This window comes from Sorex fumeus, unplaced genomic scaffold (genome assembly GCF_029834395.1).
Source record: "Sorex fumeus unplaced genomic scaffold, SorFum_2.1 ptg000070l, whole genome shotgun sequence".
In the NCBI taxonomy this organism is placed as follows: Eukaryota; Metazoa; Chordata; class Mammalia; order Eulipotyphla; family Soricidae; genus Sorex; species Sorex fumeus.
Genome location: NW_026606127.1, coordinates 1 through 24,197, shown reverse-complemented (window position 1 = coordinate 24,197; position 24,197 = coordinate 1).

The window sequence follows — 24,197 nt, the reverse complement described above, 5'->3', positions numbered from 1 at the left end:
TTGGGCCCTGGCGAGGATAGTCAGACACAGGGTAGGAGACTCTGCCTTGTGCTCTCCCGGGAGCTTGTTGTGATAATCTTTGGATCCTGGCCTTTGTTGGGGTTACACGGCAGTTGGAGGGTGTAACTGTTTAGCTACTGACAGGTCCAGTCCCAAACCGTGCAGGCTTAGAGATCTCAGTCCCGGGTCCCACACACCTGGGTTCCTCTGCCAGTTCGGTTATGTCTGAGGCTTATCCAAGTGTGTGGAGAGTGGCTCCGGTAAGGCCTCGGTTGGGGCCTGGAAGTCTTCCGCTGTTGGGCCCTGGCGAGGATAGTCAGACACAGGGTAGGAGACTCTGCCTTGTGCTCTCCCGGGAGCTTGTTGTGATAATCTTTGGATCCTGGCCTTTGTTGGGGTTACACGGCAGTTGGAGGGTGTAACTGTTTAGCTACTGACAGGTCCAGTTCCAAACCGTGCAGGCTTAGAGATCTCAGTCCCGGGTCCCACACACCTGGGTTCCTCTGCCAGTTCGGTTATGTCTGAGGCTTATCCAAGTGTGTGGAGAGTGGCTCCAGTAAGGCCTCGGTTGGGGCCTGGAAGTCTTCCGCTGTTGGGCCCTGGCGAGGATAGTCAGACACAGGGTAGGAGACTCTGCCTTGTGCTCTCCCGGGAGCTTGTTGTGATAATCTTTGGATCCTGGCCTTTGTTGGGGTTACACGGCAGTTGGAGGGTGTAACTGTTTAGCTACTGACAGGTCCAGTCCCAAACCGTGCAGGCTTAGAGATCTCAGTCCCGGGTCCCACACACCTGGGTTCCTCTGCCAGTTCGGTTATGTCTGAGGCTTATCCAAGTGTGTGGAGAGTGGCTCCAGTAAGGCCTCGGTTGGGGCCTGGAAGTCTTCCGCTGTTGGGCCCTGGCGAGGATAGTCAGACACAGGGTAGGAGACTCTGCCTTGTGCTCTCCCGGGAGCTTGTTGTGATAATCTTTGGATCCTGGCCTTTGTTGGGGTTACACGGCAGTTGGAGGGTGTAACTGTTTAGCTACTGACAGGTCCAGTCCCAAACCGTGCAGGCTTAGAGATCTCAGTCCCGGGTCCCACACACCTGGGTTCCTCTGCCAGTTCGGTTATGTCTGAGGCTTATCCAAGTGTGTGGAGAGTGGCTCCAGTAAGGCCTCGGTTGGGGCCTGGAAGTCTTCCGCTGTTGGGCCCTGGCGAGGATAGTCAGACACAGGGTAGGAGACTCTGCCTTGTGCTCTCCCGGGAGCTTGTTGTGATAATCTTTGGATCCTGGCCTTTGTTGGGGTTACACGGCAGTTGGAGGGTGTAACTGTTTAGCTACTGACAGGTCCAGTCCCAAACCGTGCAGGCTTAGAGATCTCAGTCCCGGGTCCCACACACCTGGGTTCCTCTGCCAGTTCGGTTATGTCTGAGGCTTATCCAAGTGTGTGGAGAGTGGCTCCAGTAAGGCCTCGGTTGGGGCCTGGAAGTCTTCCGCTGTTGGGCCCTGGCGAGGATAGTCAGACACAGGGTAGGAGACTCTGCCTTGTGCTCTCCCGGGAGCTTGTTGTGATAATCTTTGGATCCTGGCCTTTGTTGGGGTTACACGGCAGTTGGAGGGTGTAACTGTTTAGCTACTGACAGGTCCAGTCCCAAACCGTGCAGGCTTAGAGATCTCAGTCCCGGGTCCCACACACCTGGGTTCCTCTGCCAGTTCGGTTATGTCTGAGGCTTATCCAAGTGTGTGGAGAGTGGCTCCAGTAAGGCCTCGGTTGGGGCCTGGAAGTCTTCCGCTGTTGGGCCCTGGCGAGGATAGTCAGACACAGGGTAGGAGACTCTGCCTTGTGCTCTCCCGGGAGCTTGTTGTGATAATCTTTGGATCCTGGCCTTTGTTGGGGTTACACGGCAGTTGGAGGGTGTAACTGTTTAGCTACTGACAGGTCCAGTCCCAAACCGTGCAGGCTTAGAGATCTCAGTCCCGGGTCCCACACACCTGGGTTCCTCTGCCAGTTCGGTTATGACTGAGGCTTATCCAAGTGTGTGGAGAGTGGCTCCAGTAAGGCCTCGGTTGGGGCCTGGAAGTCTTCCGCTGTTGGGCCCTGGCGAGGATAGTCAGACACAGGGTAGGAGACTCTGCCTTGTGCTCTCCCGGGAGCTTGTTGTGATAATCTTTGGATCCTGGCCTTTGTTGGGGTTACACGGCAGTTGGAGGGTGTAACTGTTTAGCTACTGACAGGTCCAGTCCCAAACCGTGCAGGCTTAGAGATCTCAGTCCCGGGTCCCACACACCTGGGTTCCTCTGCCAGTTCGGTTATGTCTGAGGCTTATCCAAGTGTGTGGAGAGTGGCTCCAGTAAGGCCTCGGTTGGGGCCTGGAAGTCTTCCGCTGTTGGGCCCTGGCGAGGATAGTCAGACACAGGGTAGGAGACTCTGCCTTGTGCTCTCCCGGGAGCTTGTTGTGATAATCTTTGGATCCTGGCCTTTGTTGGGGTTACACGGCAGTTGGAGGGTGTAACTGTTTAGCTACTGACAGGTCCAGTCCCAAACCGTGCAGGCTTAGAGATCTCAGTCCCGGGTCCCACACACCTGGGTTCCTCTGCCAGTTCGGTTATGTCTGAGGCTTATCCAAGTGTGTGGAGAGTGGCTCCAGTAAGGCCTCGGTTGGGGCCTGGAAGTCTTCCGCTGTTGGGCCCTGGCGAGGATAGTCAGACACAGGGTAGGAGACTCTGCCTTGTGCTCTCCCGGGAGCTTGTTGTGATAATCTTTGGATCCTGGCCTTTGTTGGGGTTACACGGCAGTTGGAGGGTGTAACTGTTTAGCTACTGACAGGTCCAGTCCCAAACCGTGCAGACTTAGAGATCTCAGTCCCGGGTCCCACACACCTGGGTTCCTCTGCCAGTTCGGTTATGTCTGAGGCTTATCCAAGTGTGTGGAGAGTGGCTCCAGTAAGGCCTCGGTTGGGGCCTGGAAGTCTTCCGCTGTTGGGCCCTGGCGAGGATAGTCAGACACAGGGTAGGAGACTCTGCCTTGTGCTCTCCCGGGAGCTTGTTGTGATAATCTTTGGATCCTGGCCTTTGTTGGGGTTACACGGCAGTTGGAGGGTGTAACTGTTTAGCTACTGACAGGTCCAGTCCCAAACCGTGCAGGCTTAGAGATCTCAGTCCCGGGTCCCACACACCTGGGTTCCTCTGCCAGTTCGGTTATGTCTGAGGCTTATCCAAGTGTGTGGAGAGTGGCTCCAGTAAGGCCTCCGTTGGGGCCTGGAAGTCTTCCGCTGTTGGGCCCTGGCGAGGATAGTCAGACACAGGGTAGGAGACTCTGCCTTGTGCTCTCCCGGGAGCTTGTTGTGATAATCTTTGGATCCTGGCCTTTGTTGGGGTTACACGGCAGTTGGAGGGTGTAACTGTTTAGCTACTGACAGGTCCAGTCCCAAACCGTGCAGGCTTAGAGATCTCAGTCCCGGGTCCCACACACCTGGGTTCCTCTGCCAGTTCGGTTATGTCTGAGGCTTATCCAAGTGTGTGGAGAGTGGCTCCAGTAAGGCCTCGGTTGGGGCCTGGAAGTCTTCCGCTGTTGGGCCCTGGCGAGGATAGTCAGACACAGGGTAGGAGACTCTGCCTTGTGCTCTCCCGGGAGCTTGTTGTGATAATCTTTGGATCCTGGCCTTTGTTGGGGTTACACGGCAGTTGGAGGGTGTGTAACTGTTTAGCTACTGACAGGTCCAGTCCCAAACCGTGCAGGCTTAGAGATCTCAGTCCCGGGTCCCACACACCTGGGTTCCTCTGCCAGTTCGGTTATGTCTGAGGCTTATCCAAGTGTGTGGAGAGTGGCTCCAGTAAGGCCTCGGTTGGGGCCTGGAAGTCTTCCGCTGTTGGGCCCTGGCGAGGATAGTCAGACACAGGGTAGGAGACTCTGCCTTGTGCTCTCCCGGGAGCTTGTTGTGATAATCTTTGGATCCTGGCCTTTGTTGGGGTTACACGGCAGTTGGAGGGTGTAACTGTTTAGCTACTGACAGGTCCAGTCCCAAACCGTGCAGGCTTAGAGATCTCAGTCCCGGGTCCCACACACCTGGGTTCCTCTGCCAGTTCGGTTATGTCTGAGGCTTATCCAAGTGTGTGGAGAGTGGCTCCAGTAAGGCCTCGGTTGGGGCCTGGAAGTCTTCAGCTGTTGGGCCCTGGCGAGGATAGTCAGACACAGGGTAGGAGACTCTGCCTTGTGCTCTCCCGGGAGCTTGTTGTGATAATCTTTGGATCCTGGCCTTTGTTGGGGTTACACGGCAGTTCGAGGGTGTAACTGTTTAGCTACTGACAGGTCCAGTCCCAAACCGTGCAGGCTTAGAGATCTCAGTCCCGGGTCCCACACACCTGGGTTCCTCTGCCAGTTCGGTTATGACTGAGGCTTATCCAAGTGTGTGGAGAGTGGCTCCAGTAAGGCCTCGGTTGGGGCCTGGAAGTCTTCAGCTGTTGGGCCCTGGCGAGGATAGTCAGACACAGGGTAGGAGACTCTGCCTTGTGCTCTCCCGGGAGCTTGTTGTGATAATCTTTGGATCCTGGCCTTTGTTGGGGTTACACGGCAGTTGGAGGGTGTAACTGTTTAGCTACTGACAGGTCCAGTCCCAAACCGTGCAGGCTTAGAGATCTCAGTCCCGGGTCCCACACACCTGGGTTCCTCTGCCAGTTCGGTTATGTCTGAGGCTTATCCAAGTGTGTGGAGAGTGGCTCCAGTAAGGCCTCGGTTGGGGCCTGGAAGTCTTCAGCTGTTGGGCCCTGGCGAGGATAGTCAGACACAGGGTAGGAGACTCTGCCTTGTGCTCTCCCGGGAGCTTGTTGTGATAATCTTTGGATCCTGGCCTTTGTTGGGGTTACACGGCAGTTGGAGGGTGTAACTGTTTAGCTACTGACAGGTCCAGTCCCAAACCGTGCAGGCTTAGAGATCTCAGTCCCGGGTCCCACACACCTGGGTTCCTCTGCCAGTTCGGTTATGTCTGAGGCTTATCCAAGTGTGTGGAGAGTGGCTCCAGTAAGGCCTCGGTTGGGGCCTGGAAGTCTTCCGCTGTTGGGCCCTGGCGAGGATAGTCAGACACAGGGTAGGAGACTCTGCCTTGTGCTCTCCCGGGAGCTTGTTGTGATAATCTTTGGATCCTGGCCTTTGTTGGGGTTACACGGCAGTTGGAGGGTGTAACTGTTTAGCTACTGACAGGTCCAGTCCCAAACCGTGCAGGCTTAGAGATCTCAGTCCCGGGTCCCACACACCTGGGTTCCTCTGCCAGTTCGGTTATGTCTGAGGCTTATCCAAGTGTGTGGAGAGTGGCTCCAGTAAGGCCTCGGTTGGGGCCTGGAAGTCTTCCGCTGTTGGGCCCTGGCGAGGATAGTCAGACACAGGGTAGGAGACTCTGCCTTGTGCTCTCCCGGGAGCTTGTTGTGATAATCTTTGGATCCTGGCCTTTGTTGGGGTTACACGGCAGTTGGAGGGTGTAACTGTTTAGCTACTGACAGGTCCAGTCCCAAACCGTGCAGGCTTAGAGATCTCAGTCCCGGGTCCCACACACCTGGGTTCCTCTGCCAGTTCGGTTATGTCTGAGGCTTATCCAAGTGTGTGGAGAGTGGCTCCAGTAAGGCCTCGGTTGGGGCCTGGAAGTCTTCCGCTGTTGGGCCCTGGCGAGGATAGTCAGACACAGGGTAGGAGACTCTGCCTTGTGCTCTCCCGGGAGCTTGTTGTGATAATCTTTGGATCCTGGCCTTTGTTGGGGTTACACGGCAGTTGGAGGGTGTAACTGTTTAGCTACTGACAGGTCCAGTCCCAAACCGTGCAGGCTTAGAGATCTCAGTCCCGGGTCCCACACACCTGGGTTCCTCTGCCAGTTCGGTTATGTCTGAGGCTTATCCAAGTGTGTGGAGAGTGGCTCCAGTAAGGCCTCGGTTGGGGCCTGGAAGTCTTCAGCTGTTGGGCCCTGGCGAGGATAGTCAGACACAGGGTAGGAGACTCTGCCTTGTGCTCTCCCGGGAGCTTGTTGTGATAATCTTTGGATCCTGGCCTTTGTTGGGGGTTACACGGCAGTTGGAGGGTGTAACTGTTTAGCTACTGACAGGTCCAGTCCCAAACCGTGCAGGCTTAGAGATCTCAGTCCCGGGTCCCACACACCTGGGTTCCTCTGCCAGTTCGGTTATGTCTGAGGCTTATCCAAGTGTGTGGAGAGTGGCTCCAGTAAGGCCTCGGTTGGGGCCTGGAAGTCTTCCGCTTTTGGGCCCTGGCGAGGATAGTCAGACACAGGGTAGGAGACTCTGCCTTGTGCTCTCCCGGGAGCTTGTTGTGATAATCTTTGGATCCTGGCCTTTGTTGGGGTTACACGGCAGTTGGAGGGTGTAACTGTTTAGCTACTGACAGGTCCAGTCCCAAACCGTGCAGGCTTAGAGATCTCAGTCCCGGGTCCCACACACCTGGGTTCCTCTGCCAGTTCGGTTATGTCTGAGGCTTATCCAAGTGTGTGGAGAGTGGCTCCAGTAAGGCCTCGGTTGGGGCCTGGAAGTCTTCCGCTGTTGGGCCCTGGCGAGGATAGTCAGACACAGGGTAGGAGACTCTGCCTTGTGCTCTCCCGGGAGCTTGTTGTGATAATCTTTGGATCCTGGCCTTTGTTGGGGTTACACGGCAGTTGGAGGGTGTAACTGTTTAGCTACTGACAGGTCCAGTCCCAAACCGTGCAGGCTTAGAGATCTCAGTCCCGGGTCCCACACACCTGGGTTCCTCTGCCAGTTCGGTTATGTCTGAGGCTTATCCAAGTGTGTGGAGAGTGGCTCCAGTAAGGCCTCGGTTGGGGCCTGGAAGTCTTCAGCTGTTGGGCCCTGGCGAGGATAGTCAGACACAGGGTAGGAGACTCTGCCTTGTGCTCTCCCGGGAGCTTGTTGTGATAATCTTTGGATCCTGGCCTTTGTTGGGGTTACACGGCAGTTCGAGGGTGTAACTGTTTAGCTACTGACAGGTCCAGTCCCAAACCGTGCAGGCTTAGAGATCTCAGTCCCGGGTCCCACACACCTGGGTTCCTCTGCCAGTTCGGTTATGTCTGAGGCTTATCCAAGTGTGTGGAGAGTGGCTCCAGTAAGGCCTCGGTTGGGGCCTGGAAGTCTTCCGCTGTTGGGCCCTGGCGAGGATAGTCAGACACAGGGTAGGAGACTCTGCCTTGTGCTCTCCCGGGAGCTTGTTGTGATAATCTTTGGATCCTGGCCTTTGTTGGGGTTACACGGCAGTTGGAGGGTGTAACTGTTTAGCTACTGACAGGTCCAGTCCCAAACCGTGCAGGCTTAGAGATCTCAGTCCCGGGTCCCACACACCTGGGTTCCTCTGCCAGTTCGGTTATGTCTGAGGCTTATCCAAGTGTGTGGAGAGTGGCTCCAGTAAGGCCTCGGTTGGGGCCTGGAAGTCTTCAGCTGTTGGGCCCTGGCGAGGATAGTCAGACACAGGGTAGGAGACTCTGCCTTGTGCTCTCCCGGGAGCTTGTTGTGATAATCTTTGGATCCTGGCCTTTGTTGGGGTTACACGGCAGTTGGAGGGTGTACCTGTTTAGCTACTGACAGGTCCAGTCCCAAACCGTGCAGGCTTAGAGATCTCAGTCCCGGGTCCCACACACCTGGGTTCCTCTGCCAGTTCGGTTATGTCTGAGGCTTATCCAAGTGTGTGGAGAGTGGCTCCAGTAAGGCCTCGGTTGGGGCCTGGAAGTCTTCAGCTGTTGGGCCCTGGCGAGGATAGTCAGACACAGGGTAGGAGACTCTGCCTTGTGCTCTCCCGGGAGCTTGTTGTGATAATCTTTGGATCCTGGCCTTTGTTGGGGTTACACGGCAGTTGGAGGGTGTAACTGTTTAGCTACTGACAGGTCCAGTCCCAAACCGTGCAGGCTTAGAGATCTCAGTCCCGGGTCCCACACACCTGGGTTCCTCTGCCAGTTCGGTTATGTCTGAGGCTTATCCAAGTGTGTGGAGAGTGGCTCCAGTAAGGCCTCGGTTGGGGCCTGGAAGTCTTCCGCTGTTGGGCCCTGGCGAGGATAGTCAGACACAGGGTAGGAGACTCTGCCTTGTGCTCTCCCGGGAGCTTGTTGTGATAATCTTTGGATCCTGGCCTTTGTTGGGGTTACACGGCAGTTGGAGGGTGTAACTGTTTAGCTACTGACAGGTCCAGTCCCAAACCGTGCAGGCTTAGAGATCTCAGTCCCGGGTCCCACACACCTGGGTTCCTCTGCCAGTTCGGTTATGTCTGAGGCTTATCCAAGTGTGTGGAGAGTGGCTCCAGTAAGGCCTCGGTTGGGGCCTGGAAGTCTTCCGCTGTTGGGCCCTGGCGAGGATAGTCAGACACAGGGTAGGAGACTCTGCCTTGTGCTCTCCCGGGAGCTTGTTGTGATAATCTTTGGATCCTGGCCTTTGTTGGGGTTACACGGCAGTTGGAGGGTGTAACTGTTTAGCTACTGACAGGTCCAGTCCCAAACCGTGCAGGCTTAGAGATCTCAGTCCCGGGTCCCACACACCTGGGTTCCTCTGCCAGTTCGGTTATGTCTGAGGCTTATCCAAGTGTGTGGAGAGTGGCTCCAGTAAGGCCTCGGTTGGGGCCTGGAAGTCTTCAGCTGTTGGGCCCTGGCGAGGATAGTCAGACACAGGGTAGGAGACTCTGCCTTGTGCTCTCCCGGGAGCTTGTTGTGATAATCTTTGGATCCTGGCCTTTGTTGGGGTTACACGGCAGTTGGAGGGTGTAACTGTTTAGCTACTGACAGGTCCAGTCCCAAACCGTGCAGGCTTAGAGATCTCAGTCCCGGGTCCCACACACCTGGGTTCCTCTGCCAGTTCGGTTATGTCTGAGGCTTATCCAAATGTGTGGAGAGTGGCTCCAGTAAGGCCTCGGTTGGGGCCTGGAAGTCTTCCGCTGTTGGGCCCTGGCGAGGATAGTCAGACACAGGGTAGGAGACTCTGCCTTGTGCTCTCCCGGGAGCTTGTTGTGATAATCTTTGGATCCTGGCCTTTGTTGGGGTTACACGGCAGTTGGAGGGGGTAACTGTTTAGCTACTGACAGGTCCAGTCCCAAACCGTGCAGGCTTAGAGATCTCAGTCCCGGGTCCCACACACCTGGGTTCCTCTGCCAGTTCGGTTATGTCTGAGGCTTATCCAAGTGTGTGGAGAGTGGCTCCAGTAAGGCCTCGGTTGGGGCCTGGAAGTCTTCAGCTGTTGGGCCCTGGCGAGGATAGTCAGACACAGGGTAGGAGACTCTGCCTTGTGCTCTCCCGGGAGCTTGTTGTGATAATCTTTGGATCCTGGCCTTTGTTGGGGTTACACGGCAGTTGGAGGGGGTAACTGTTTAGCTACTGACAGGTCCAGTCCCAAACCGTGCAGGCTTAGAGATCTCAGTCCCGGGTCCCACACACCTGGGTTCCTCTGCCAGTTCGGTTATGTCTGAGGCTTATCCAAGTGTGTGGAGAGTGGCTCCAGTAAGGCCTCGGTTGGGGCCTGGAAGTCTTCCGCTGTTGGGCCCTGGCGAGGATAGTCAGACACAGGGTAGGAGACTCTGCCTTGTGCTCTCCCGGGAGCTTGTTGTGATAATCTTTGGATCCTGGCCTTTGTCTGGGGTTACACGGCAGTTGGAGGGTGTAACTGTTTAGCTACTGACAGGTCCAGTCCCAAACCGTGCAGGCTTAGAGATCTCAGTCCCGGGTCCCACACACCTGGGTTCCTCTGCCAGTTCGGTTATGTCTGAGGCTTATCCAAGTGTGTGGAGAGTGGCTCCAGTAAGGCCTCGGTTGGGGCCTGGAAGTCTTCCGCTGTTGGGCCTGGCGAGGATAGTCAGACACAGGGTAGGAGACTCTGCCTTGTGCTCTCCCGGGAGCTTGTTGTGATAATCTTTGGATCCTGGCCTTTGTTGGGGTTACACGGCAGTTGGAGGGGGTAACTGTTTAGCTACTGACAGGTCCAGTCCCAAACCGTGCAGGCTTAGAGATCTCAGTCCCGGGTCCCCACACACCTGGGTTCCTCTGCCAGTTCGGTTATGTCTGAGGCTTATCCAAGTGTGTGGAGAGTGGGCTCCAGTAAGGCCTCGGTTGGGGCCTGGAAGTCTTCCGCTGTTGGGCCCTGGCGAGGATAGTCAGACACAGGGTAGGAGACTCTGCCTTGTGCTCTCCCGGGAGCTTGTTGTGATAATCTTTGGATCCTGGCCTTTGTTGGGGTTACACGGCAGTTGGAGGGTGTAACTGTTTAGCTACTGACAGGTCCAGTCCCAAACCGTGCAGGCTTAGAGATCTCAGTCCCGGGTCCCACACACCTGGGTTCCTCTGCCAGTTCGGTTATGTCTGAGGCTTATCCAAGTGTGTGGAGAGTGGCTCCAGTAAGGCCTCGGTTGGGGCCTGGAAGTCTTCCGCTGTTGGGCCCTGGCGAGGATAGTCAGACACAGGGTAGGAGACTCTGCCTTGTGCTCGTCCCGGGAGCTTGTTGTGATAATCTTTGGATCCTGGCCTTTGTTGGGGTTACACGGCAGTTGGAGGTGTAACTGTTTAGCTACTGACAGGTCCAGTCCCAAACCGTGCAGGCTTAGAGATCTCAGTCCCGGGTCCCACACACCTGGGTTCCTCTGCCAGTTCGGTTATGTCTGAGGCTTATCCAAGTGTGTGGAGAGTGGCTCCAGTAAGGCCTCGGTTGGGGCCTGGAAGTCTTCAGCTGTTGGGCCCTGGCGAGGATAGTCAGACACAGGGTAGGAGACTCTGCCTTGTGCTCTCCCGGGAGCTTGTTGTGATAATCTTTGGATCCTGGCCTTTGTTGGGGTTACACGGCAGTTGGAGGGGTAACTGTTTAGCTACTGACAGGTCCAGTCCCAAACCGTGCAGGCTTAGAGATCTCAGTCCCGGGTCCCACACACCTGGGTTCCTCTGCCAGTTCGGTTATGTCTGAGGCTTATCCAAGTGTGTGGAGAGTGGCTCCAGTAAGGCCTCGGTTGGGGCCTGGAAGTCTTCAGCTGTTGGGCCCTGGCGAGGATAGTCAGACACAGGGTAGGAGACTCTGCCTTGTGCTCTCCCCGGGAGCTTGTTGTGATAATCTTTGGATCCTGGCCTTTGTTGGGGTTACACGGCAGTTGGAGGGTGTAACTGTTTAGCTACTGACAGGTCCAGTCCCAAACCGTGCAGGCTTAGAGATCTCAGTCCCGGGTCCCACACACCTGGGTTCCTCTGCCAGTTCGGTTATGTCTGAGGCTTATCCAAGTGTGTGGAGAGTGGCTCCAGTAAGGCCTCGGTTGGGGCCTGGAAGTCTTCCGCTGTTGGGCCCTGGCGAGGATAGTCAGACACAGGGTAGGAGACTCTGCCTTGTGCTCTCCCGGGAGCTTGTTGTGATAATCTTTGGATCCTGGCCTTTGTTGGGGTTACACGGCAGTTGGAGGGTGTAACTGTTTAGCTACTGACAGGTCCAGTCCCAAACCGTGCAGGCTTAGAGATCTCAGTCCCGGGTCCCACACACCTGGGTTCCTCTGCCAGTTCGGTTATGTCTGAGGCTTATCCAAGTGTGTGGAGAGTGGCTCCAGTAAGGCCTCGGTTGGGGCCTGGAAGTCTTCAGCTGTTGGGCCCTGGCGAGGATAGTCAGACACAGGGTAGGAGACTCTGCCTTGTGCTCTCCCGGGAGCTTGTTGTGATAATCTTTGGATCCTGGCCTTTGTTGGGGTTACACGGCAGTTGGAGGGTGTAACTGTTTAGCTACTGACAGGTCCAGTCCCAAACCGTGCAGGCTTAGAGATCTCAGTCCCGGGTCCCACACACCTGGGTTCCTCTGCCAGTTCGGTTATGTCTGAGGCTTATCCAAGTGTGTGGAGAGTGGCTCCAGTAAGGCCTCGGTTGGGGCTGGAAGTCTTCCGCTGTTGGGCCCTGGCGAGGATAGTCAGACACAGGGTAGGAGACTCTGCCTTGTGCTCTCCCGGGAGCTTGTTGTGATAATCTTTGGATCCTGGCCTTTGTTGGGGTTACACGGCAGTTGGAGGGTGTAACTGTTTAGCTACTGACAGGTCCAGTCCCAAACCGTGCAGGCTTAGAGATCTCAGTCCCGGGTCCCACACACCTGGGTTCCTCTGCCAGTTCGGTTATGTCTGAGGCTTATCCAAGTGTGTGGAGAGTGGCTCCAGTAAGGCCTCGGTTGGGGCCTGGAAGTCTTCAGCTGTTGGGCCCTGGCGAGGATAGTCAGACACAGGGGTAGGAGACTCTGCCTTGTGCTCTCCCGGGAGCTTGTTGTGATAATCTTTGGATCCTGGCCTTTGTTGGGGTTACACGGCAGTTGGAGGGTGTAACTGTTTAGCTACTGACAGGTCCAGTCCCCAAACCGTGCAGGCTTAGAGATCTCAGTCCCGGGTCCCACACACCTGGGTTCCTCTGCCAGTTCGGTTATGTCTGAGGCTTATCCAAGTGTGTGGAGAGTGGCTCCAGTAAGGCCTCGGTTGGGGCCTGGAAGTCTTCCGCTGTTGGGCCCTGGCGAGGATAGTCAGACACAGGGTAGGAGACTCTGCCTTGTGCTCTCCCGGGAGCTTGTTGTGATAATCTTTGGATCCTGGGCCTTTGTTGGGGTTACACGGCAGTTGGAGGGTGTAACTGTTTAGCTACTGACAGGTCCAGTCCCAAACCGTGCAGGCTTAGAGATCTCAGTCCCGGGTCCCACACACCTGGGTTCCTCTGCCCAGTTCGGTTATGTCTGAGGCTTATCCAAGTGTGTGGAGAGTGGCTCCAGTAAGGCCTCGGTTGGGGCCTGGAAGTCTTCCGCTGTTGGGCCCTGGCGAGGATAGTCAGACACAGGGTAGGAGACTCTGCCTTGTGCTCTCCCGGGAGCTTGTTGTGATAATCTTTGGATCCTGGCCTTTGTTGGGGTTACACGGCAGTTGGAGGGTGTAACTGTTTAGCTACTGACAGGTCCAGTCCCAAACCGTGCAGGCTTAGAGATCTCAGTCACGGGTCCCACACACCTGGGTTCCTCTGCCAGTTCGGTTATGTCTGAGGCTTATCCAAGTGTGTGGAGAGTGGCTCCAGTAAGGCCTCGGTTGGGGCCTGGAAGTCTTCCGCTGTTGGGCCCTGGCGAGGATAGTCAGACACAGGGTAGGAGACTCTGCCTTGTGCTCTCCCGGGAGCTTGTTGTGATAATCTTTGGATCCTGGCCTTTGTTGGGGTTACACGGCAGTTGGAGGGTGTAACTGTTTAGCTACTGACAGGTCCAGTCCCAAACCGTGCAGGCTTAGAGATCTCAGTCCCGGGTCCCACACACCTGGGTTCCTCTGCCAGTTCGGTTATGTCTGAGGCTTATCCAAGTGTGTGGAGAGTGGCTCCAGTAAGGCCTCGGTTGGGGCCTGGAAGTCTTCCGCTGTTGGGCCCTGGCGAGGATAGTCAGACACAGGGTAGGAGACTCTGCCTTGTGCTCTCCCGGGAGCTTGTTGTGATAATCTTTGGATCCTGGCCTTTGTTGGGGTTACACGGCAGTTGGAGGGTGTAACTGTTTAGCTACTGACAGGTCCAGTCCCAAACCGTGCAGGCTTAGAGATCTCAGTCCCGGGTCCCACACACCTGGGTTCCTCTGCCAGTTCGGTTATGTCTGAGGCTTATCCAAGTGTGTGGAGAGTGGCTCCAGTAAGGCCTCGGTTGGGGCCTGGAAGTCTTCCGCTGTTGGGCCCTGGCGAGGATAGTCAGACACAGGGTAGGAGACTCTGCCTTGTGCTCTCCCGGGAGCTTGTTGTGATAATCTTTGGATCCTGGCCTTTGTTGGGGTTACACGGCAGTTGGAGGGTGTAACTGTTTAGCTACTGACAGGTCCAGTCCCAAACCGTGCAGGCTTAGAGATCTCAGTCCCGGGTCCCACACACCTGGGTTCCTCTGCCAGTTCGGTTATGTCTGAGGCTTATCCAAGTGTGTGGAGAGTGGCTCCAGTAAGGCCTCGGTTGGGGCCTGGAAGTCTTCCGCTGTTGGGCCCTGGCGAGGATAGTCAGACACAGGGTAGGAGACTCTGCCTTGTGCTCTCCCGGGAGCTTGTTGTGATAATCTTTGGATCCTGGCCTTTGTTGGGGTTACACGGCAGTTGGAGGGTGTAACTGTTTAGCTACTGACAGGTCCAGTCCCAAACCGTGCAGGCTTAGAGATCTCAGTCCCGGGTCCCACACACCTGGGTTCCTCTGCCAGTTCGGTTATGTCTGAGGCTTATCCAAGTGTGTGGAGAGTGGCTCCAGTAAGGCCTCGGTTGGGGCCTGGAAGTCTTCCGCTGTTGGGCCCTGGCGAGGATAGTCAGACACAGGGTAGGAGACTCTGCCTTGTGCTCTCCCGGGAGCTTGTTGTGATAATCTTTGGATCCTGGCCTTTGTTGGGGTTACACGGCAGTTGGAGGGTGTAACTGTTTAGCTACTGACAGGTCCAGTCCCAAACCGTGCAGGCTTAGAGATCTCAGTCCCGGGTCCCACACACCTGGGTTCCTCTGCCAGTTCGGTTATGTCTGAGGCTTATCCAAGTGTGTGGAGAGTGGCTCCAGTAAGGCCTCGGTTGGGGCCTGGAAGTCTTCCGCTGTTGGGCCCTGGCGAGGATAGTCAGACACAGGGTAGGAGACTCTGCCTTGTGCTCTCCCGGGAGCTTGTTGTGATAATCTTTGGATCCTGGCCTTTGTTGGGGTTACACGCAGTTGGAGGGTGTAACTGTTTAGCTACTGACAGGTCCAGTCCCAAACCGTGCAGGCTTAGAGATCTCAGTCCCGGGTCCCACACACCTGGGTTCCTCTGCCAGTTCGGTTATGTCTGAGGCTTATCCAAGTGTGTGGAGAGTGGCTCAGTAAGGCCTCGGTTGGGGCCTGGAAGTCTTCCGCTGTTGGGCCCTGGCGAGGATAGTCAGACACAGGGTAGGAGACTCTGCCCTTGTGCTCTCCCGGGAGCTTGTTGTGATAATCTTTGGATCCTGGCCTTTGTTGGGGTTACACGGCAGTTGGAGGGTGTAACTGTTTAGCTACTGACAGGTCCAGTCCCAAACCGTGCAGGCTTAGAGATCTCAGTCCCGGGTCCCACACACCTGGGTTCCTCTGCCAGTTCGGTTATGTCTGAGGCTTATCCAAGTGTGTGGAGAGTGGCTCCAGTAAGGCCTCGGTTGGGGCCTGGAAGTCTTCCGCTGTTGGGCCCTGGCGAGGATAGTCAGACACAGGGTAGGAGACTCTGCCTTGTGCTCTCCCGGGAGCTTGTTGTGATAATCTTTGGATCCTGGGCCTTTGTTGGGGTTACACGGCAGTTGGAGGGTGTAACTGTTTAGCTACTGACAGGTCCAGTCCCAAACCGTGCAGGCTTAGAGATCTCAGTCCCGGGTCCCACACACCTGGGTTCCTCTGCCAGTTCGGTTATGTCTGAGGCTTATCCAAGTGTGTGGAGAGTGGCTCCAGTAAGGCCTCGGTTGGGGCCTGGAAGTCTTCCGCTGTTGGGCCCTGGCGAGGATAGTCAGACACAGGGTAGGAGACTCTGCCTTGTGCTCTCCCGGGAGCTTGTTGTGATAATCTTTGGATCCTGGCCTTTGTTGGGGTTACACGGCAGTTGGAGGGTGTAACTGTTTAGCTACTGACAGGTCCAGTCCCAAACCGTGCAGGCTTAGAGATCTCAGTCCCGGGGTCCCACACACCTGGGTTCCTCTGCCAGTTCGGTTATGTCTGAGGCTTATCCAAGTGTGTGGAGAGTGGCTCCAGTAAGGCCTCGGTTGGGGCCTGGAAGTCTTCCGCTGTTGGGCCCTGGCGAGGATAGTCAGACACAGGGTAGGAGACTCTGCCTTGTGCTCTCCCGGGAGCTTGTTGTGATAATCTTTGGATCCTGGCCTTTGTTGGGGTTACACGGCAGTTGGAGGGTGTAACTGTTTAGCTACTGACAGGTCCAGTCCCAAACCGGTGCAGGCTTAGAGATCTCAGTCCCGGGTCCCACACACCTGGGTTCCTCTGCCAGTTCGGTTATGTCTGAGGCTTATCCAAGTGTGTGGAGAGTGGCTCCAGTAAGGCCTCGGTTGGGGCCTGGAAGTCTTCCGCTGTTGGGCCCTGGCGAGGATAGTCAGACACAGGGTAGGAGACTCTGCCTTGTGCTCTCCCGGGAGCTTGTTGTGATAATCTTTGGATCCTGGCCTTTGTTGGGGTTACACGGCAGTTGGAGGGTGTAACTGTTTAGCTACTGACAGGTCCAGTCCCAAACCGTGCAGGCTTAGAGATCTCAGTCCCGGGTCCCACACACCTGGGTTCCTCTGCCAGTTCGGTTATGTCTGAGGCTTATCCAAGTGTGTGGAGAGTGGCTCCAGTAAGGCCCTCGGTTGGGGCCTGGAAGTCTTCCGCTGTTGGGCCCTGGCGAGGATAGTCAGACACAGGGTAGGAGACTCTGCCTTGTGCTCTCCCGGGAGCTTGTTGTGATAATCTTTGGATCCTGGCCTTTGTTGGGGTTACACGGCAGTTGGAGGGGGTAACTGTTTAGCTACTGACAGGTCCAGTCCCAAACCGTGCAGGCTTAGAGATCTCAGTCCCGGGTCCCACACACCTGGGTTCCTCTGCCAGTTCGGTTATGTCTGAGGCTTATCCAAGTGTGTGGAGAGTGGCTCCAGTAAGGCCTCGGTTGGGGCCTGGAAGTCTTCCGCTGTTGGGCCCTGGCGAGGATAGTCAGACACAGGGTAGGAGACTCTGCCTTGTGCTCTCCCGGGAGCTTGTTGTGATAATCTTTGGATCCTGGCCTTTGTTGGGGTTACACGGCAGTTGGAGGGGGTAAACTGTTTAGCTACTGACAGGTCCAGTCCCAAACCGTGCAGGCTTAGAGATCTCAGTCCCGGGTCCCACACACCTGGGTTCCTCTGCCAGTTCGGTTATGTCTGAGGCTTATCCAAGTGTGTGGAGAGTGGCTCCAGTAAGGCCTCGGTTGGGGCCTGGAAGTCTTCCGCTGTTGGGCCCTGGCGAGGATAGTCAGACACAGGGTAGGAGACTCTGCCTTGTGCTCTCCCGGGAGCTTGTTGTGATAATCTTTGGATCCTGGCCTTTGTTGGGGTTACACGGCAGTTGGAGGGGGTAACTGTTTAGCTACTGACAGGTCCAGTCCCAAACCGTGCAGGCTTAGAGATCTCAGTCCCGGGTCCCACACACCTGGGTTCCTCTGCCAGTTCGGTTATGTCTGAGGCTTATCCAAGTGTGTGGAGAGTGGCTCCAGTAAGGCCTCGGTTGGGGCCTGGAAGTCTTCCGCTGTTGGGCCCTGGCGAGGATAGTCAGACACAGGGTAGGAGACTCTGCCTTGTGCTCTCCCGGGAGCTTGTTGTGATAATCTTTGGATCCTGGCCTTTGTTGGGGTTACACGGCAGTTGGAGGGGGTAACTGTTTAGCTACTGACAGGTCCAGTCCCAAACCGTGCAGGCTTAGAGATCTCAGTCCCGGGTCCCACACACCTGGGTTCCTCTGCCAGTTCGGTTATGTCTGAGGCTTATCCAAGTGTGTGGAGAGTGGCTCCAGTAAGGCCTCGGTTGGGGCCTGGAAGTCTTCCGCTGTTGGGCCCTGGCGAGGATAGTCAGACACAGGGTAGGAGACTCTGCCTTGTGCTCTCCCGGGAGCTTGTTGTGATAATCTTTGGATCCTGGCCTTTGTTGGGGTTACACGGCAGTTGGAGGGGGTAACTGTTTAGCTACTGACAGGTCCAGTCCCAAACCGTGCAGGCTTAGAGATCTCAGTCCCGGGTCCCACACACCTGGGTTCCTCTGCCAGTTCGGTTATGTCTGAGGCTTATCCAAGTGTGTGGAGAGTGGCTCCAGTAAGGCCTCGGTTGGGGCCTGGAAGTCTTCCGCTGTTGGGCCCTGGCGAGGATAGTCAGACACAGGGTAGGAGACTCTGCCTTGTGCTCTCCCGGGAGCTTGTTGTGATAATCTTTGGATCCTGGCCTTTGTTGGGGTTACACGGCAGTTGGAGGGGGTAACTGTTTAGCTACTGACAGGTCCAGTCCCAAACCGTGCAGGCTTAGAGATCTCAGTCCCGGGTCCCACACACCTGGGTTCCTCTGCCAGTTCGGTTATGTCTGAGGCTTATCCAAGTGTGTGGGAGAGTGGCTCCAGTAAGGCCTCGGTTGGGGCCTGGAAGTCTTCCGCTGTTGGGCCCTGGCGAGGATAGTCAGACACAGGGTAGGAGACTCTGCCTTGTGCTCTCCCGGGAGCTTGTTGTGATAATCTTTGGATCCTGGCCTTTGTTGGGGTTACACGGCAGTTGGAGGGGGTAACTGTTTAGCTACTGACAAGGTCCAGTCCCAAACCGTGCAGCTTAGAGATCTCAGTCCCGGGTCCCACACACCTGGGTTCCTCTGCCAGTTCGGTTATGTCTGAGGCTTATCCAAGTGTGTGGAGAGTGGCTCCAGTAAGGCCTCGGTTGGGGCCTGGAAGTCTTCCGCTGTTGGGCCCTGGCGAGGATAGTCAGACACAGGGTAGGAGACTCTGCCTTGTGCTCTCCCGGGAGCTTGTTGTGATAATCTTTGGATCCTGGCCTTTGTTGGGGTTACACGGCAGTTGGAGGGTGTAACTGTTTAGCTACTGACAGGTCCAGTCCCAAACCGTGCAGGCTTAGAGATCTCAGTCCCGGGTCCCACACACCTGGGTTCCTCTGCCAGTTCGGTTATGTCTGAGGCTTATCCAAGTGTGTGGAGAGTGGCTCCAGTAAGGCCTCGGTTGGGGCCTGGAAGTCTTCCGCTGTTGGGCCCTGGCGAGGATAGTCAGACACAGGGTAGGAGACTCTGCCTTGTGCTCTCCCGGGAGCTTGTTGTGATAATCTTTGGATCCTGGCCTTTGTTGGGTTACACGGCAGTTGGAGGGTGTAACTGTTTAGCTACTGACAGGTCCAGTCCCAAACCGTGCAGGCTTAGAGATCTCAGTCCGGGTCCCACACCACCTGGGTTCCTCTGCCAGTTCGGTTATGTCTGAGGCTTATCCAAGTGTGTGGAGAGTGGCTCCAGTAAGGCCTCGGTTGGGGCCTGGAAGTCTTCCGCTGTTGGGCCCTGGCGAGGATAGTCAGACACAGGGTAGGAGACTCTGCCTTGTGCTCTCCCGGGAGCTTGTTGTGATAATCTTTGGATCCTGGCCTTTGTTGGGGTTACACGGCAGTTGGAGGGTGTAACTGTTTAGCTACTGACAGGTCCAGTCCCAAACCGTGCAGGCTTAGAGATCTCAGTCCCGGGTCCCACACACCTGGGTTCCTCTGCCAGTTCGGTTATGTCTGAGGCTTATCCAAGTGTGTGGAGAGTGGCTCCAGTAAGGCCTCGGTTGGGGCCTGGAAGTCTTCCGCTGTTGGGCCCTGGCGAGGATAGTCAGACACAGGGTAGGAGACTCTGCCTTGTGCTCTCCCGGGAGCTTGTTGTGATAATCTTTGGATCCTGGCCTTTGTTGGGGTTACACGGCAGTTGGAGGGTGTAACTGTTTAGCTACTGACAGGTCCAGTCCCAAACCGTGCAGGCTTAGAGATCTCAGTCCCGGGTCCCACACACCTGGGTTCCTCTGCCAGTTCGGTTATGTCTGAGGCTTATCCAAGTGTGTGGAGAGTGGCTCCAGTAAGGCCTCGGTTGGGGCCTGGAAGTCTTCCGCTGTTGGGCCCTGGCGAGGATAGTCAGACACAGGGTAGGAGACTCTGCCTTGTGCTCTCCCGGGAGCTTGTTGTGATAATCTTTGGATCCTGGCCTTTGTTGGGGTTACACGGCAGTTGGAGGGTGTAACTGTTTAGCTACTGACAGGTCCAGTCCCAAACCGTGCAGGCTTAGAGATCTCAGTCCCGGGTCCCACACACCTGGGTTCCTCTGCCAGTTCGGTTATGTCTGAGGCTTATCCAAGTGTGTGGAGAGTGGCTCCAGTAAGGCCTCGGTTGGGGCCTGGAAGTCTTCCGCTGTTGGGCCCTGGCGAGGATAGTCAGACACAGGGTAGGAGACTCTGCCTTGTGCTCTCCCGGGAGCTTGTTGTGATAATCTTTGGATCCTGGCCTTTGTTGGGGTTACACGGCAGTTGGAGGGTGTAACTGTTTAGCTACTGACAGGTCCAGTCCCAAACCGTGCAGGCTTAGAGATCTCAGTCCCGGGTCCCACACACCTGGGTTCCTCTGCCAGTTCGGTTATGTCTGAGGCTTATCCAAGTGTGTGGAGAGTGGCTCCAGTAAGGCCTCGGTTGGGGCCTGGAAGTCTTCCGCTGTTGGGCCCTGGCGAGGATAGTCAGACACAGGGTAGGAGACTCTGCCTTGTGCTCTCCCGGGAGCTTGTTGTGATAATCTTTGGATCCTGGCCTTTGTTGGGGTTACACGGCAGTTGGAGGGTGTAACTGTTTAGCTACTGACAGGTCCAGTCCCAAACCGTGCAGGCTTAGAGATCTCAGTCCCGGTCCCACACACCTGGGTTCCTCTGCCAGTTCGGTTATGTCTGAGGCTTATCCAAGTGTGTGGAGAGTGGCTCCAGTAAGGCCTCGGTTGGGGCCTGGAAGTCTTCCGCTGTTGGGCCCTGGCGAGGATAGTCAGACACAGGGTAGGAGACTCTGCCTTGTGCTCTCCCGGGAGCTTGTTGTGATAATCTTTGGATCCTGGCCTTTGTTGGGGTTACACGGCAGTTGGAGGGTGTAACTGTTTAGCTACTGACAGGTCCAGTCCCAAACCGTGCAGGCTTAGAGATCTCAGTCCCGGGTCCCACACACCTGGGTTCCTCTGCCAGTTCGGTTATGTCTGAGGCTTATCCAAGTGTGTGGAGAGTGGCTCCAGTAAGGCCTCGGTTGGGGCCTGGAAGTCTTCCGCTGTTGGGCCCTGGCGAGGATAGTCAGACACAGGGTAGGAGACTCTGCCTTGTGCTCTCCCGGGAGCTTGTTGTGATAATCTTTGGATCCTGGCCTTTGTTGGGGTTACACGGCAGTTGGAGGGTGTAACTGTTTAGCTACTGACAGGTCCAGTCCCAAACCGTGCAGGCTTAGAGATCTCAGTCCCGGGTCCCACACACCTGGGTTCCTCTGCCAGTTCGGTTATGTCTGAGGCTTATCCAAGTGTGTGGAGAGTGGCTCCAGTAAGGCCTCGGTTGGGGCCTGGAAGTCTTCCGCTGTTGGGCCCTGGCGAGGATAGTCAGACACAGGGTAGGAGACTCTGCCTTGTGCTCTCCCGGGAGCTTGTTGTGATAATCTTTGGATCCTGGCCTTTGTTGGGGTTACACGGCAGTTGGAGGGTGTAACTGTTTAGCTACTGACAGGTCCAGTCCCAAACCGTGCAGGCTTAGAGATCTCAGTCCCGGGTCCCACACACCTGGGTTCCTCTGCCAGTTCGGTTATGTCTGAGGCTTATCCAAGTGTGTGGAGAGTGGGCTCCAGTAAGGCCTCGGTTGGGGCCTGGAAGTCTTCCGCTGTTGGGCCCTGGCGAGGATAGTCAGACACAGGGTAGGAGACTCTGCCTTGTGCTCTCCCGGGAGCTTGTTGTGATAATCTTTGGATCCTGGCCTTTGTTGGGGTTACACGGCAGTTGGAGGGTGTAACTGTTTAGCTACTGACAGGTCCAGTCCCAAACCGTGCAGGCTTAGAGATCTCAGTCCCGGGTCCCACACACCTGGGTTCCTCTGCCAGTTCGGTTATGTCTGAGGCTTATCCAAGTGTGTGGAGAGTGGCTCCAGTAAGGCCTCGGTTGGGGCCTGGAAGTCTTCCGCTGTTGGGCCCTGGCGAGGATAGTCAGACACAGGGTAGGAGACTCTGCCTTGTGCTCTCCCGGGAGCTTGTTGTGATAATCTTTGGATCCTGGCCTTTGTTGGGGTTACACGGCAGTTGGAGGGTGTAACTGTTTAGCTACTGACAGGTCCAGTCCCAAACCGTGCAGGCTTAGAGATCTCAGTCCCGGGGTCCCACACACCTGGGTTCCTCTGCCAGTTCGGTTATGTCTGAGGCTTATCCAAGTGTGTGGAGAGTGGCTCCAGTAAGGCCTCGGTTGGGGCCTGGAAGTCTTCCGCTGTTGGGCCCTGGCGAGGATAGTCAGACACAGGGTAGGAGACTCTGCCTTGTGCTCTCCCGGGAGCTTGTTGTGATAATCTTTGGATCCTGGCCTTTGTTGGGGTTACACGGCAGTTGGAGGGTGTAACTGTTTAGCTACTGACAGGTCCAGTCCCAAACCGTGCAGGCTTAGAGATCTCAGTCCCGGGTCCCACACACCTGGGTTCCTCTGCCAGTTCGGTTATGTCTGAGGCTTATCCAAGTGTGTGGAGAGTGGCTCCAGTAAGGCCTCGGTTGGGGCCTGGAAGTCTTCCGCTGTTGGGCCCTGGCGAGGATAGTCAGACACAGGGTAGGAGACTCTGCCTTGTGCTCTCCCGGGAGCTTGTTGTGATAATCTTTGGATCCTGGCCTTTGTTGGGGTTACACGGCAGTTGGAGGGTGTAACTGTTTAGCTACTGACAGGTCCAGTCCCAAACCGTGCAGGCTTAGAGATCTCAGTCCCGGGTCCCACACACCTGGGTTCCTCTGCCAGTTCGGTTATGTCTGAGGCTTATCCAAGTGTGTGGAGAGTGGCTCCAGTAAGGCCTCGGTTGGGGCCTGGAAGTCTTCCGCTGTTGGGCCCTGGCGAGGATAGTCAGACACAGGGTAGGAGACTCTGCCTTGTGCTCTCCCGGGAGCTTGTTGTGATAATCTTTGGATCCTGGCCTTTGTTGGGGTTACACGGCAGTTGGAGGGTGTAACTGTTTAGCTACTGACAGGTCCAGTCCCAAACCGTGCAGGCTTAGAGATCTCAGTCCCGGGTCCCACACACCTGGGTTCCTCTGCCAGTTCGGTTATGTCTGAGGCTTATCCAAGTGTGTGGAGAGTGGCTCCAGTAAGGCCTCGGTTGGGGCCTGGAAGTCTTCAGCTGTTGGGCCCTGGCGAGGATAGTCAGACACAGGGTAGGAGACTCTGCCTTGTGCTCTCCCGGGAGCTTGTTGTGATAATCTTTGGATCCTGGCCTTTGTTGGGGTTACACGGCAGTTGGAGGGTGTAACTGTTTAGCTACTGACAGGTCCAGTCCCAAACCGTGCAGGCTTAGAGATCTCAGTCCCGGGTCCCACACACCTGGGTTCCTCTGCCAGTTCGGTTATGTCTGAGGCTTATCCAAGTGTGTGGAGAGTGGCTCCAGTAAGGCCTCGGTTGGGGCCTGGAAGTCTTCCGCTGTTGGGCCCAGGCGAGGATAGTCAGACACAGGGTAGGAGACTCTGCCTTGTGCTCTCCCGGGAGCTTGTTGTGATAATCTTTGGATCCTGGCCTTTGTTGGGGTTACACGGCAGTTGGAGGGTGTAACTGTTTAGCTACTGACAGGTCCAGTCCCAAACCGTGCAGGCTTAGAGATCTCAGTCCCGGGTCCCACACACCTGGGTTCCTCTGCCAGTTCGGTTATGTCTGAGGCTTATCCAAGTGTGTGGAGAGTGGCTCCAGTAAGGCCTCGGTTGGGGCCTGGAAGTCTTCAGCTGTTGGGCCCTGGCGAGGATAGTCAGACACAGGGTAGGAGACTCTGCCTTGTGCTCTCCCGGGAGCTTGTTGTGATAATCTTTGGATCCTGGCCTTTGTTGGGGTTACACGGCAGTTGGAGGGTGTAACTGTTTAGCTACTGACAGGTCCAGTCCCAAACCGTGCAGGCTTAGAGATCTCAGTCTCGGGTCCCACACACCTGGGTTCCTCTGCCAGTTCGGTTATGTCTGAGGCTTATCCAAGTGTGTGGAGAGTGGCTCCAGTAAGGCCTCGGTTGGGGCCTGGAAGTCTTCCGCTGTTGGGCCCTGGCGAGGATAGTCAGACACAGGGTAGGAGACTCTGCCTTGTGCTCTCCCGGGAGCTTGTTGTGATAATCTTTGGATCCTGGCCTTTGTTGGGGTTACACGGCAGTTGGAGGGTGTAACTGTTTAGCTACTGACAGGTCCAGTCCCAAACCGTGCAGGCTTAGAGATCTCAGTCCCGGGTCCCACACACCTGGGTTCCTCTGCCAGTTCGGTTATGTCTGAGGCTTATCCAAGTGTGTGGAGAGTGGCTCCAGTAAGGCCTCGGTTGGGGCCTGGAAGTCTTCAGCTGTTGGGCCCTGGCGAGGATAGTCAGACACAGGGTAGGAGACTCTGCCTTGTGCTCTCCCGGGAGCTTGTTGTGATAATCTTTGGATCCTGGCCTTTGTTGGGGTTACACGGCAGTTGGAGGGTGTAACTGTTTAGCTACTGACAGGTCCAGTCCCAAACCGTGCAGGCTTAGAGATCTCAGTCCCGGGTCCCACACACCTGGGTTCCTC